The sequence below is a fragment of the Gossypium arboreum genome, chromosome 1 (genome assembly GCF_025698485.1).
Source record: "Gossypium arboreum isolate Shixiya-1 chromosome 1, ASM2569848v2, whole genome shotgun sequence".
NCBI lineage: Eukaryota > Viridiplantae > Streptophyta > Magnoliopsida > Malvales > Malvaceae > Gossypium > Gossypium arboreum.
The window spans coordinates 102416030-102429225 of record NC_069070.1 but is presented as its reverse complement, the minus strand read 5'-3'; positions in this window follow the sequence as shown (position 1 = coordinate 102429225).

Here is a 13196-nt window from a genome sequence, read left to right as displayed (position 1 = left end):
GTTTTGAATGTTTCGATGTGGCATGTCGGATCTGGTCATAACATCTAGGCCGGGTTTGGGGTGCTACATGCTCTCTCTCCATGCTCTGGAAGTGGGGTTCCACTTGCCTTTACATCTGTTCTTCTGTCATCTTCTTCAAGATTACCAGATTGCTCGCGGTCAACTCTGCGGGTTCTTTTGGCGGATTGCAATGGTTTATTTTATTGATTGCTGCCGACATAACGAAGCACCATAGTTCGCAGTGTTCTAAAGCTTACATCTATTAAAGATCCAAAATCGAGGGAGCGCATCAGGTTTTTATTATTTTTCTCCTTGCGATAAAGGCAATACCATAATTGTGAACAAATGTGCTAATCTTCGGCCGAACTGAGGAAAATATATCAAGGTGAGATGTAGGCTTGTAAATGGATTTGGATTTCTTACAGAGTGGTCCACACCGAGTATGGACATGTGTTTATTCAGGCGAACCGTTGGGACAGATGGTTGTTTAGCCCAGTTGGAAAGGCTTCGTGCTGGTAGTTCATTGGTTATCGAAGATCTTATAACCGTGAGGAACATATTTTGATATTGTTTGGAGGGCCTTAGTCCTAATAGATACAAAAGAGGTGACAACAGGAAAGTTGCTGAGGCCTAAGGTGTGAACCTTGAAAGACGGACATGGCCTTATGTAGCCAAAGATGCCTACGATGACTTAGGTTTAATCCTGGTGGAATTTAAAGAGGAATCCAAGAACTTCTTTTACAATTACTATAGGATGAGGCGTTGACCCCAGATTCTAGTGGTCTTATCGCGAGTAAAAAGCAATGCCAATATTAATTTGATAACTGCTCCTATTGATATTGGAATTGTTAGTGGTGCAGACACAACTTTCAGTTTAGGAAACAATTTTGAGGAAACTACCAGCATATCACGAGAAATTAACGAAGCTATGAACCTTTGAGCTGCTCTGAGGGATATGCGCAAGAAGCGCAAGATTGATATCGGGGATGTTAACATGGTCACCAACAGCGAAGAGGAAACATATAGTGGCAGGTTAGAGACTCGTTGCAAAAGGAGGGCAAACCATGCTGGGCCTTCTGTTGTGATGGCCACCACTCCTACTTCTTTCTCAGCAAGCTCACATTCTACGGCTCATGAAAGTTCTCCTATTGTTATCGTGGCAGTTCCCCTCATTTTGCTCATCTTTGTATCTCTTTTCTTCCTCTACCTCTCGCTGATGAGCCATCTACTGAAGATGATCGAAAACTGGTCCCAGGCTGCGGGAATTCAAGCAAAAGAGAGTTGCAAAACATGATTGAAAAGTGGAAAGCTTCTGTGTCAAAAGTTGTAAAAAGGCAGAAAGTGCCAGTGAGTCATTAGAGAGTTCGCAGAAGTCTACTTTATCGAAACTCAATTCCTCTCTGCAAGCTCTCTTGGCCAACGCTATTGTGATTAGTTTGGGCCTTGACAAAAATGTTGTTGGGGCAGAGGCTAATTAGAAAGAGCTTGAAGAAAATATTTAGAGCATTCGTGAGTAATACTTGAAAATAAGGGATGAAAATGAAGTGCTTTATAAGCAAAAAGAAAAGCTTACTGAGAAATTAGAGGTTGTACAAGTGAAAAATGATGAATTATATAGCAAGGTTATGGTTGAAAAAGAAAGAAATGAGGCCTTGGATGCTGAGTTAAGGAGAATTGCTGAAGAGTACAAGGCAACTGTGAGTCAAGTCGGTGTAGAGTATGAAGCTGCAATGGAGAGTTAAAGCAAAAATAAAAAGAAGCCTTTGAAAAATTTAAGAAGGAGACTTTAGAAACCCTGAGTAGTCTCACTTCTGAGCTCAAGTCCAACATTCTTCTGCATATTCAGGTTGTTGTTGGACCCTTCAATGCTCCCCAAGTTGACTTTGACGCCCTTTACGAGATAGATATGGATAAATCTTGTTTTAATGGTCGCTTCCCTTCGGGAGTTGGTTGGGATGAGTTTGCATCCAAGTGGAAGAACTTAAAAGATTTTTACCTTGATGAAGGCCCTCCTGAGTCAATCGTTATGCCTAATGATGAAAATATCACCACCACGCTTACTGAAAATATTGAAGTTGTAGAGAGGGAAGATGATATCACTAGGGATCTTGAAGGGGAGAGGATTTGCCTTAAATGATTGTAAATATGTATTACTCTTATTATGATCTGAATAAGAAAATTTGAAGTTTGAAAAAAAATTAAAGTTTAGTTATTAGTGTTATGGCATTCTATCATTCTGCAAACTCGAGCAAAATTTTCATTTAATCAAACCTTGAACTTAAGAATGTTTTGAACTTAAAGAAATTTTAGGCTTAAGTGAAATTTTGAACTTAAGCATGTTTTGAACTTAAGTAAATTTTGAATTTGAGTAAATTTCAAACTGCTTTATCTAAAATCCTTAAATGACTTAGTACAATTTGAGTCATTAACTGCATTAGAGCTACGAGCTTGGATTTGTGAACTCTTATACTGTAAGTTAGGAACGTAGGTCTGCTACATGTGTTGAAGTTGCGAGCTTGAGCCTGCAAGATTTTAGAGTTGTTTTTAGAGGTTGTGATCATAAATTAGTAAACCTTTATAACATTAGCTGGGAGCATAGGTCCGCTGGCTGTGTTGGAGCTGTGACTTAACTCTGCGAGCTATTAGAATATCATTTGGGAACATAGGTTCGCTAGCTGTTTTTAGAGGTTGCTATCATAAATTGAAAAACCTTTATAACATTAGTTGGGAGCATAGGTCCGGTAGCTGTGTTGGAGCTGCGAGCTCTTAGAATATTAGCTAGGAATATAGGTCTGCTAGTTATTTTTAGAGGATGCGATCATAAACTAACAAACCTTTGGATAATACTAAGACGAGTGTATGCGAGGAAAATATTTTTATTCAAAGAGTGAAAAATTACACATAGTACTTTTTGAGGTGGCGAGCATTCCATGTTTATGGTAGAACCGTGCCCTCTATCTTTGCTAGCTTGTACACTCTATAGCCAATCTTTTCTATGACCTTGTATGACCCTTCCCAATTCGGAGCTATTTTTCCTTGCTACAAAGCTGGAAAACTAGCCTCAGTATTTCTTAAGACAAGATCGCCTACTTGGAACTGTTTGTTTTTTACCTTAGAGTTTTAATAACGAGCTACTTGTTGAGCATGCACTGCATTCTTGATTTCTACTGCTTCTCTGAATTCATAGATCAAATCAAGGTTAAGCCTGATGACTTCCTAATTGACTTCTTCATCAAAATACTGGGTTCTATGTGATCTTATGCCAATCTAAAAGGGGATTACAGCCGCTGTGCCATAAACAAGGGAAAAAGTTATTTCTCCTGCTACAGTATGGGGTGTAGTTCGCAGAGCCCATAAAATTCCTGGTAGCTCCTCCAACCAAGTGCCTTTGGCCATACCAACTTTCTTTTTTAGGGTCGTTAGAATTTTCTTGTTCATCGCTTTTACCTGCCCATTTATTTGTAGTGTTTTAACTAAACTCTGAGCCAAAGCTATTTGAAGGTTAGTACAAAAGTTTTTGAATTTTCCCTAAAATTGTGTACCATTGTCTGTAAGGATCAAACGAGGTATCTCAAACCTGCAGACAATTGACTTCCAGAGGAAATACTCCATTTGTTTCTCTATAATGGTTACTAAAGCTTCAGTTTCAATCCACTTGGTGAAATAATCTACAACCATTACTATAAACTTCTTCTATGCCATGGCTATTGGAAATGGACAAAGGATGTCTATTCCTCAGAACGCGAATGGTTAGGGGCTTGACATAACCTAAAGAGGCTCTAGTGGTTGCCGCTGTACCTTGGCATATCTCTGGTAAGAGTCGCACGCGCGAACCAACTGATATGTATTCTTTTGGATTATAGGCTAGTAATATCCTTGTCTGAAGATTTTCTGGGCAAGTAGTCTTCAACCTAAATGATCACTAAAAATACCCTCATGAACTTCTTGCGTCACATATTTAGCCTCAGGTTGTGATAGACATCGTAGCAATGGATACGAAAACCTTTTTCTATATAGTACACCTTCTAAAAGGGTATACCTAGCAATTGCAGGACACAATAAATTGTTTTAATCTATCATGTAATTGAATAAATTATTTTAATCTATTGTGTAATTGAATAAATTGACAAATATCTACATAGTGTTCAGATATCTAATTCACTCAGTAGGAATTTTTTAGATATTTTTAGTTTGCAATAATGACATACCTCGTAACTTTGCATTGTAGTTTTATGAGCTCTATTTTTTCTAGATTATGTTATGTGCCTTGGAACTATGGGAGTCATCCAAGTTTCCTCTTGATCTACGCATAGAACTTGTAGCACATCATAGCTCGAGGTATCCCTATGCTCGAGGAGGATTTTTCCTCTTTGCTCAATGACAATAGAGGATACTAATTTGGATAAAGCATCTGCATGCGTGTTGTCACTTCTTGGGAGCTGCTTAATCTGGACTTTATTAAATCCTACGAGCAATTGGGCTGCAATTGCATGATATTTTTTTAGCATCGCTCCCTTTACATCATACTCACCATTTATTTACTTTGCCACCAACTGTGAATCTGTGTGGATGGCCAGATCCTTCACCCCTAGTTAGCGTACTATCTGTAGTCCCGATATCAAAGCTTCATACTCTGCAGTGTTGTTGGATGTTTGAAACCCAAAAGATAGTACATATTTCCATTCATTGCCACTGGAATCAATTAAGAGTACACCTGCTCTCGACCCTGCGAAACCGTCAACATAAACTAGCTAGCCTTTCGAACTATCAGCTATATGTACACATTCTTGATGTGGGCTAACTATTATGTTGTGTTCAACAAGTGAAAAAGAGATCTTAGAACAAATCACAAAGCTCATCATATGTCATTATAGATATAATAGATTGAATTGCTGGTGTTTACCAATGTTCACATGAAGTTGTAAATAACATACATGTTTAACTTTATAAGATATTCATTATCCAATATTTCAAGCTACAAACTATATTACTTGTTGTGTCAACAGTTTTCTCAAAAGAACATTTACCATGAAGTCAGCAAACACCTCCTCTTTTATCGCTATTTTCGGAGCAAACTGTACTCCAAACTCAACCAATTCGATACTCTATTTTGTTACCCTTCCTGAGGTATCAACTTTGGATAATACTTTCTTCATAGGTTGATTAGTCATGACAACAACTGGATGAGCCTAAAAGTACGAATGCAACTTGCGAGTTGCAATAATTAAAGTGAAGATACACTTTTCTATTTTTGAGTACCTTAATTTGTCGTTTTGGAGTACCTTGTTGATGTAATACATTGGAAATTGACGAACATCCTTAACTCTGACTAACACTGCTAAAAATTTTTCCTCCGAGGTAGTCAGATATAGATAAAGGGTTTCTCCCACTTGTGGTTAATTCAGAATCAATGGGGAGGTAAGGTACAACTTCAGTTTTTCAAAGGCTACTTAACATTCTTCAATCCATCAGAAAGAGGTTCTTAAGGCCCTGAAGAAAGGGAGGCATTTGTCTGGCATCTTGGAAATAAACCAGTTGAGTGCCACGACTCTACCTGTGAGGCGCTGAATATCTTTTATTATTTGTGGGGGAGGCATTTCCAAGATCGCATAGTTCTTGTCCGGGTTTACCTCTATTCCCCTTTCTGAAATCATGAAGCCTAAGAATCTGCTAGCTCGCACACCGAAAGCACACTTTTTAGGATCCAGTTTCATGTTGTGGGCCTTCAAAACTGCAAATGCCTCAAATAAGTTTCACACATGCTCCTCCATAGATCCACTTTTCACCAACATGTCATCCACATAGACCTCATGTAACAGCCTAATTTTCAGTGGTGTCGGAACAGTGATTCGAGATCACTAAATCCAAAAAATTAGTAGGAAATATTATTAATTTAGTGAGTATAAGTTAAATGTGAAGTTAGGAAAAATTTTGAAATAGTGAATAGTGTACTAAAAATGAATTTTAAAATAATTAGAATCGAAAATAAGGTATCGAGACCTCGAGAATTTTAAATCGGGCCATAAATATTTTTATAAATATTTATGGAGTGTTAATAAGTTAGTAGTAAAGTTTCGTCAAGAAATTTTAAAGTTCTGATAGTTAATTAAACAAAAAGGACTAAATTGTATCAAATGCAAAATTATGGGAAATTATTAAATAGCTTAAATGATAAAAGAAAGAGGGTTTAAAATGAAAATAGACCCAAGGTATCTTTGGGATGGACGGAAAGGGCATGAAATCAGCAAGAAAATAAGGAGAATTAAGGGCAAAATTAGAAAATTGCAAAATTTACTTAATAAAGCTAGGACTAAAGTGGAATTATCTAGATTTCTCTTTATTTTTCTGCATTCTCATCAGTAAAAATGCCATGGAAGAGTTCCCTTAAGCTGGTTTTTCATATTTTTACTTCAAGTAAGTTCAATTCTTGATTATTTCTTAAAATTTTTGTGTTTTTGTGACTTTTACAACTAGGTCCACTTGTTGAATTCATTAGTTTTTGATTCTATGAAAGAAATTGAAAGTTGCTATGAATATGTGATGGAAGTATATGATTATTTGTCATGGAATTAGGGCTTTAAATTGTTTATATGCTGATTTTATTGAAAGAATTGAATAGAAAGTGAATGTTTGGGACCTAATTGTAAAAGAGTTTGAAGTTAGAGTTTTATATGGAAATTCTGAATTTCAATAGTTATGAAATAACTTATAATGTCTATGAAAATTATTAATTGAGAAAATTATCTTAATTGAAGGGTTAATTGAGTAAGGACTGAATTGTATGAATTGTGAAATTTGGGGCAAAATGGAAATTAATATTTTGCACTAAAACTGTTTTGGACAGCAGCAGTAGTCTAACTTTGAAAAATCACCAAAAATTTTAGAAATGGAATTAGAGGATGAATAAAATATGAAATTAAAGCTTATTGACTCTAGTTTCTTATAGAATAAATTATGTAACCAATGGAATTGTAAATCATAAGATGATAAATTTTGTGAGACAAGTTCAGAATGATTTCAGGTTCCCCTATTCTGACTTTGTAAAATCATCAAAAATTGGATAAAAATAATTAGGGGCTTAAATTTATATGTTTAGAATCCTGAATGAGTTTATTTTCAAGAGAAATAAACAGGAACATCATTCGAATCTTGTACGAGGAGATAATTAATTTTTAGTGAAAAAGGGTCGAAACTGTTAGACAGCAGAACAAGGGAGACTTCAATGAATAAACTGTATTAATTGGCCCAACCAAAAATTATGAAATTTTTATGGTAAGAAGATATGTGAGTCTAGTTTCATAGAAAATTAGTGGATCTTAAGTTGGAGTTCCGTAGCTTCAGATATAAATAATTTAGTAACTATGACATGGGTGCATAGCTTGAATATTCACATAAGTAATTAGTGAAAATTATGGATAAGGTTACTTACAAGTGTGTTATCTATACCAAGGATGTGGATGGAGAGGAGGAGGAGGAGGAAAAATATATGAATGACTCGTGCATAAATTGATCACATGCCCGATTATAATCGATAAGTGTTGGATTAGAAATGATATAATGTTTTATTTGGAATATTTATTATGAAATTATGATTATCGTTATAATACAAAAATTGAACTTGTGAGTTTATATGGCTAAATTTTAGTGATTATTTGTTAATTTTATGAATTTCATGACGTGTTATTTCATATGTATTGATGATAAAATCGTGAATAATGTAAAAGCATGAAAATTGAATAAATGATCAAATTGAGCATTTCAGTTCAATGACAAGATGAATTGAAGGAAAAGACCATGGTTGGACCATGGCAACAAGTGATAAGTGATAGCTTCGGCTACACTTATCTGATAAAGGACAAATGAAAGTGATCAGTAATAGCTTCGGCTACACTTATCTGATCAAGGACAAGTGAAAGTGATAAGTGATAACTTCGGCTACACTTATCTGATCAAGGACAAATAACAAGTGAAAAGTGGTAGCTTCTGCTACCTAATCAGTGAAAAGTGGTAGCTCCGGCTACCTGATCAGTGAAAAATGGTAGCTCCAGCTACCTGATCAGTGAATAGTGGTAGCTTCGGCTACAAGTGACAAGTGATTTCGTATAAGACCATATCCGGATATGGCATCGATGAGATATGTGATTCGTAAGACCATAGCGGGCTATGGCATCGATATGTGATATGTCATTACGTGTAAGACCATAGCTGGGCTATGGCATCGATATGTGAATATGTGTAAGACCATAGCTGGGCTATGGCATCATTATGTGAAGATGTGTAAGACCATAGTTGAACTATGGCATTGAGAAAACGAATTACTCAATTCCGTAAGACGTTCACTAATTTGACAAAGTTTGGTAAGTGTTACATGGAATTATGTGATACAAGGAAGTACGAGTTGATAAGATATGAGTATAGAACTTGGTTGATAAATAAATTCATTTATGATTATATAATTGTTCATCTTGAATGTACTGTCCATATTTATTGATAATTCAAATGTTTTAATGAATAAAGTTCCGACATGGAATAAATTGAACACGAGACAAATAATAATGAAATTGAACTCGAAATTCATGAAAATCACGGTTATTGATATATGGAGACATGAGACATTGATATATGAATATGGAAAATGTTTGATAAATGTGTTTATTTATAATTATGGAATTATATACCTCATGTGTACTATTTGCATAAAGATGATATTTCAAATACTTTGGTTATTTAAGCTTAAATATGAAATAGTATGAAATCAAGATAAGTTGTTATGAAAATATATTTAGATTACAGAGATATGGCTGATATATGTTGTATGATTACATAACGTGAAATTGTGTATATATATGAGAAATTTAATGAGAATTGAGCCCATACACGTTTCTTGTTATTTATATGAAGTGTACGACTGACAAGGGTGATGAAGTTATAAACAGAGAGTTACATGGGTTGAAAACACGGGCGTGTGACTCTCTAAAGTGTGAAAATTTTCTAAGTGTTGCAAAAGTTTCATATGTTTACGTTTTGGTCCCGAACCACCCTGAATGTATGTTTTGGGCCCCGTAGGCCCATATAAGGGACGTTAAACATATGTATGAAAGTTTTTAATTTAGAAGAAATTTTATGGCTGATTTTTACATGATTGATCATATTAAGTTCGGTAATGCCTCGTACCCTATTCTAGGCTCGGAATACGGGTAGAGGGTGTTACACCTTAAGTCCGTGCACTATCTGGTTTTGAAAATTCTATTCACTAATCTTTGGTAGGTTGCTCCCGCGTTCTTGAGACTAAAAGGTATAACTCGATAATAGAAAAGCCCTTCTTCGGTGATGAAAGTTGTCTTTTCCTGGTCACCATGATCCAACAGAATCTAGTTATAGCCTAAAAAAGCGTCCATGAAACTCATAAACCTATGACCTGCAGAGGCATCAACTAAATGGTCAATCGAAGGTAAAAGGAAACTATCCTTAGGACACACCTTGTTGAGGTTAGTGAAATCAATACACATTCTTCATTTTCCATTTGTTTTTTTCACCATAACCACATTCGACACCCAATTTGGATACTCAACCTCCTTAATAAAACCTACTGATAATAGTTTAGCTACCTCTTGTCTTACTGCTTCCACCACCTGCGAAGCTAACTTCCTCATATTCTACTTAACTGGTTTTACCTCTAGGAGCACATTCAACTTGTGAACGATCACCTGGGGGTCCACCTAAAACACCCTATACCTAGTCGGGATGCCAAGCCGAATATTGAGATGCCACACTACTGTCTTACTACTTGTTCATCTAAAACAACATGTTATTTCTCATGCATCTATTTTTTTTTATTAATAATAACATAGCATTATCATGAATTATAAACTATACATTCACTTTTTGTTGATAACCCATGCCAAGAATTCAGAAAATAGCATAACATAGGTATTAATCGTGCATTAGGATCACTTATCAAATTTTCCCAAGAGTGTTACATAGGTATCGATACCACCTCTATGGTATTGATATTTCCTTTAAGTGGTATCGATACCACATGGAAAATCGATACCAAACTAGCATTCTATTTCTCGCCAAATTTTAAAACATCAGAAACTATCAGTACCTTTCGTAAGGTATTGATAATTACACCTCGAGTATCGATACTTGGGCCAAGGTATCGATACCAAATTGAAATTCTGACTCTCTGCACTTTTGAAATACAGAGGTATCATTTTAAAAGCCCTGATATTGATACCTCTACTTCAGGTTACAAAATTTTAGCATATAAGAGCATTTAAATCTTTCAAACTCAATCCCTAAACATCGCGTTTCATTCACCTAGTCATATAAGCATCAAAATGTCTAAAACAATAGTTCGAATACCATATCAATGTCCACATGCTTCTAAACATACATAATATGCAAATAATCCCAAATACATCTTAACAAATCTATATAAATGTCTACCACATTGCCTTTTAATATCCTAAAACTAGAATAAGCAAAACACCTACTATAATGAATAAAGAATGGCTTGGATCAATCCCTCGACAGCCACACCACTCACACCAAGGACGCAACTACTCTGCAAAAGGTAAAATGGAGTGGGTGGGATTAACAAGCTCAATAAATGCTTAGAACAACCACTACGCAAACAAGTCGTCATGCATCAACCAAACAACATACAACATATTTCCAAAATGTCATTAACTAAGTTCCATAATTCACGTATTTAGCCATATTTCATGCATTCTTTTACACATTATTTATATGAATGTTTAGGCACATATATATTTTGACACACATCAATCACATAAAAGCACATATAATTACATACAATCACATTTAGTCACAGTGTATGATAATTTGGCTCTTGAGATTATGAAATGTAAAGTGGATTCTATTACCACTCATCGAATAAACGGATCTTTTTCACACTACACACATGCATATCCCAATGAATGAAGCTTTGCTCACATTCCTTTATCTCTCCAACATTGTCCTTGGATTTCAACGCCAATATATCATAATAAAAAATAAGTGAGTATTCACAATCCTATGGCATGCCAACTATATCTAACGGTCTCATTAAGTCACAAGGACAAAATGTCCATACTAATATCACACATTTACTTGCCGATTTTCCATACATATTCGCTGTATTTTCGTATTATTAACATAATGTAATCTCTGTCATAAGGCATGAGAACATGCCCTCGTATTTACGATCACATGGCATGAATAATATACTCTCATATTCACTTCCACAACAGTCAACATAAACTCATAGCACATATCATATCATCTCATATGTTCATGATTTCACATTTTCACAAATTCACAAACAAACATACCTTACATTTAATCACAAGTTCGAGAACACTTACACTTGAAATTTAAGGTAGGGGTTTAGGCTACCTCTAAATTCCCAAATACACAACGAATCATCTACGAGCAACAATTCTAAAACACTCACCAAAATATTCGTTTTTTCCAAAAAACCAAAAGCTTAGACAAGCTTCCCTTTTCCCTTATCTTTACTCATTGAAGGTCCTATCGACTCCGACACTTCAACAAGACAAACCACACATATATTTAGTCAACAATTAGTCAAAAATTCACCTCAAATAGCCACAACCACAAACACAAGCCTAAGCTGTACTCTTCTCTAACCAAAACTTTTACCCGGCCTGGTCGCCAAGCCCGAATATCAAGATGCCACACCACCCTCTCATGTCGTAACCAACAAGTAAAAGCTCATTCCAACAAAACATCCATCAGTTTTCTATTCGCATTGTTTTTATGTCAATCATACTAGCTAGTTATCTTTATCACGAACTAAACTTATATTAAATAGTCTTATAAACATATTAATACATGCATAAGGTCCATACAGCAAAAGTCTCAAACCAGGTCCGTAGGTATCGATATTGACACAAAAGGTATCAATATTTTCTTTAAATGGTATCGATACCACCTGAAAAAACTATACCAAACTTGTATTTTGTTTCTCGAGTAAAAATCAAAGTCTCAAAAATTATCGGTACCTGTCGTGAAGAATTGATAAATTTACCTCAAGTATCGATACTCGAGCAAAGCTATCAATACCAAATCTCTATTTTTGACTTCCTGCACGTTTCAAAACACAGAGGTACCGATTTTAAAACCTGATTATCAATACCTCTACTCTAGACATAAAAAATATAGCATACATATGTAATTAATCCATTCCAATTTAGTTTCTAAACATCATACATCAATTACTTCGACATATAATCATTCAACAGCCTAATTATCAGTTCGAGCAAGTAGTGTCAATCCATTCTCATGTTCATGAACCCAAGCATCACAATAACATGTAATCCTTATAAATCAAACCAAAAACCAGCATAATGTCTAGAAGTCAACAGGGCTGTAACGAGTCTACCACATTGCCTAATTCCTCAAAACATAAATAAATATAGAACACCTATGAAATAATGCAAAAGTCTTGCTTGGATCACCTCTAGGAACCACATCGCTCACACCGGCACACAACTAATCTGCAATGGTTAAAGAAGGGACTGGGTGAGCTTAACAAGCTCAGCGAATGCTTAGAAAAACTACCATGCAAACAGTTCATCAAGCATTAACGAAACAACTATATAACATTAACAGTTCCAATGTTAGTTTCATAATGTACTTACTCGTGCATTATTATTAGTTCTTTTACATGGTAAACATATTCACTTTTAAGCATATATCCTATTACACATATAATCACCTAATATTCAAGCATATATCACAATATTAAAAAACAGGTTTATAGATAAATTGCATAATGGTCATATACACATTTAGGCGTACATCACATTACATATATATATTTTAAGATAATTTGGCACTTGAGGTATAAAACATAAAAGTGAACTCTATTATCACTCATCGGATACACAGATCTCCAATACACCAAACATAGACTCATAGAGTCAAACATGTCCCAAAAATGAAACATAAAGCTAACACTCTCCTTATTTCCCCTCACATGTCCCATTGAATGGAGCTTAGCCTACATTCCCTTATCCCTTCAACATGTCTCAGGGCCTCAATGCCCAAAATCACTGTACATATAGGTGATTACTCACAATCTTATGGCATACCAACTATATCCAACGGTTTCAAGATCACAAGGCTAAAATATCCGAAGTCAAACACATATCACTTACCGATTA